The following is a 3030-nucleotide window of genomic DNA, read 5'->3' as shown; positions in this document are numbered from 1 at the left end:
ACTTCACATTCTAACTGGGGAAACAATGTGAAGATAACTATGTATGCATAAGCTGTGTGCAGTATAAATTGAAGGTAGTTCCAGAAGAAAGGAACTAGGAGATAAGTCCTCTCACAGAAGTTACAAATTCAGTTGAATCTTGAAGACAGAGGTGAAGGGAGAGAACGATCTGAGCATTGGAGACAATGATGGAGGAAGCACAGTCAGAAGTATTGTATGTGATGTGTGGAAAACTAGCAAAAAGTCTACAATATCAAATCAGGGAGTGTAGGTGCAGGGAAGGAAAGGGAAGACTGGGAAGACAGGAAGGGGATCACATAGTGAAGGACTTCAAAGACCAAACTGAAGATTTTATATTTGATCCTCAACACAAGAGGGAACCATTGGAAATATTTGTTCTGGGGAGTGACCTGCACTTTAGGGAGATGCATTTGTTAGCTGAGGGAAGCATGTCTTGGAATAGGGAGAGACTTAAGGCAAGAAGACTGAGCAGAAGATTACCGGAACAGTCCATTCCAGGGTTCATTGGTGAGGACCTAAAATACTACTGCTTCTGCAAAAGAGCATTTATATTGTATTTTAAGATTTGAAGACCGCTGTATATATATTATCTGATTTGTTCTAGGTGGTGGCTGTGTAACTAGGGAGATGGGGACATATGGGAAAGATAGGAAAAAAAAGAAGCAATAACATTTGACAACAGATTGGCATATGGCGTGACTGTGAGTAAAGAGCTGAGGACGACTCCAAGGTAGTGAGTGACTGGGGGGAGGTCGATGTCCTAGACAGTAACAGAAAATACAAAAAAAAACAGGGCTTTGGCTTGGGGGCAAGATATATGTGCGTGTGTGTGTGTGTGTGTGTGTGTGTGTTTGGGGGCAAATCACGTAAGAGTGTTTTGTACAGGTTGTTTTGAGATACTCATAGGTTATCTGATGCAAGATATTCAAATCACAGTGTGTGATGGGGACTAGAGCTAAGAAAACTGAGGCTGGGAAGATAGCTTTGGGAATCATCTTCATAGAGATGATAATTGCAATCATGAAGCTGATGAGATCATCAAGGAAGATAGTATAGGAGAAGACTGTGGTTTGTCCCTTGCTCTCCAAGAGGAACAGGACATAGGGAGGGGATGCCATAAAGATGCGACTGAACTGGATTTAAGTGAGGTGGACAAAGACACCTGCCTCACTTTCTTCTCCAGAGCCATCTGAGTCCAGTGGTCAGAGATTGATTAGGACCACTAGAGATGGCCCTGGATGCGATGAGAGACCTTGGCTTTTTTAAGCTAAAATCTTCAAGAGTTCTCAGTTTGACTGAGGCTGCAGCTATTCAGTGATTAAGGCTAGTTATAAATTGAGAGAAAGAAACTCCTCTTTCACTTAGTCCAAAAAATCTGATAATGCAGGTTTGAGCCTTAGAGGATACCCCTAGTTAATAGGTGTGACCTAGTTGAAGGAATAATCACACTGATAGTAGTATATCCAGGAGAGCAGAGTCAAGACAACTCATCAAAGAGAGACTTTTCAAGAGGAAAGATAAATCAATATGCCACAGAGAAGTCACTTGAGAAGAGTAAAGATTGAGGTAAAGATCAATAGGTTTGGCAAATCATCATCATCATCATCATCTGTTTTTGCTTCCCTTTCTCCCTCCTACACACACACACACTCTCTCTCTCTCCTCTTCCTTTCCCTCTCTTTTCTCCTTCTCCCTCTCTCTCTTTTTCCCCTCCCTCTCTCCTTCTCTCTCTCTTGAATATCCCCTTTCTTTTTGTCTCTCTATCTCTGTGGGTGTGTATGTGTGTGTTCCTTTCTGTCTCTTGCAGGTATGAGGACCAAGAGGATAGAATATCTTTTCTTCTTCACCTAAATTTCATTCTGATCTTTAAGGGTTTTTTTTGGCGTGCTAAATAAAAAGGAACATGACGCCAAAGTGAGTCATAGTGACCCAATCTGCACATTCTTTTATGGGATTCTTTTTTTTTTGGGGGGGGGGGGCAGGATGCTCAGTGTATTTTGGTGATACAGGCTCATAATAAAGGATTTAACAAGAATTAAAAAGAATGTGAAAACCCTGATAAATAATTGTCTGAGATCCAGGGCCTTAAGTCTGAAGGACAAACTATAACAACAAGAAAAGATTTGACAAGTATTAAAAAGAATACACTTAATTTTCACCTAAGACATTCTATTCATTTTCATTGTTTGCCTGGATGGATTTGGTGACCCTGACTCAGTTATGAATAGAAATTAAGCTTGTAAATAATGAGAACAATAGTAAATCCATAAGCATAATATACTAGAACAAAAGTTTTTAATAAAAGGAAAAAATTCTAAAATGTATAAATACAAGCCATAAATGATATTACCAAAATTTCATTAATACCAATAAAATACATAGTTGGGAAAATCTTTTACTAAAAAAAAACTCAGAGAAATTACACTATGTGAACTACATATTGTGAAAGACAAGATATATATGGTGTCTGCTGTTCCCCTCCCTTCATCTGTTTCTTTCTCCTCACAGATACCACACTCTTTTAATTTTCTGCAGATATCATATGCCAGCAGCTGATTTCTACTAACTAGGTAGCTAGAGAACTTTTCTTACTCATTGTTCCAAAATCCTGATGACCCCCATGGGAGTTTTTCCCAGCACACTGGCACATGCTTAAAAGGCTTTGGCTTGGGCCATTGTACTCATTTCTCCTCATTTCTGGAGGCTCCTTAGCAATTTTTGTCCACTGAGTATTACCTAATGCAGCACAAATCAATTGCCAATTAACTGCCTACAGTTATTTGCATTGAACATTACCCTAATGAGTAGCCCCTTCTCTCTTCCACTTGGGTCTGGGGTACCTTCTATCCCTTTACCTGGGCCTGAGCCATTCCTTCATTTTTCCTTATGACAAAGTACATTTCAGCAGTTGACATTTTCTAGCCATAGTGTTCTGAGATGTTTATTCTGCAGTCCCATCAACCAACAGTCCCACCAATCAACAACTAACAGACATCACACAGTCCAATT

This window comes from Sarcophilus harrisii, chromosome 5 (genome assembly GCF_902635505.1).
Source record: "Sarcophilus harrisii chromosome 5, mSarHar1.11, whole genome shotgun sequence".
In the NCBI taxonomy this organism is placed as follows: Eukaryota; Metazoa; Chordata; class Mammalia; order Dasyuromorphia; family Dasyuridae; genus Sarcophilus; species Sarcophilus harrisii.
This window is presented reverse-complemented; position numbering follows the sequence as displayed.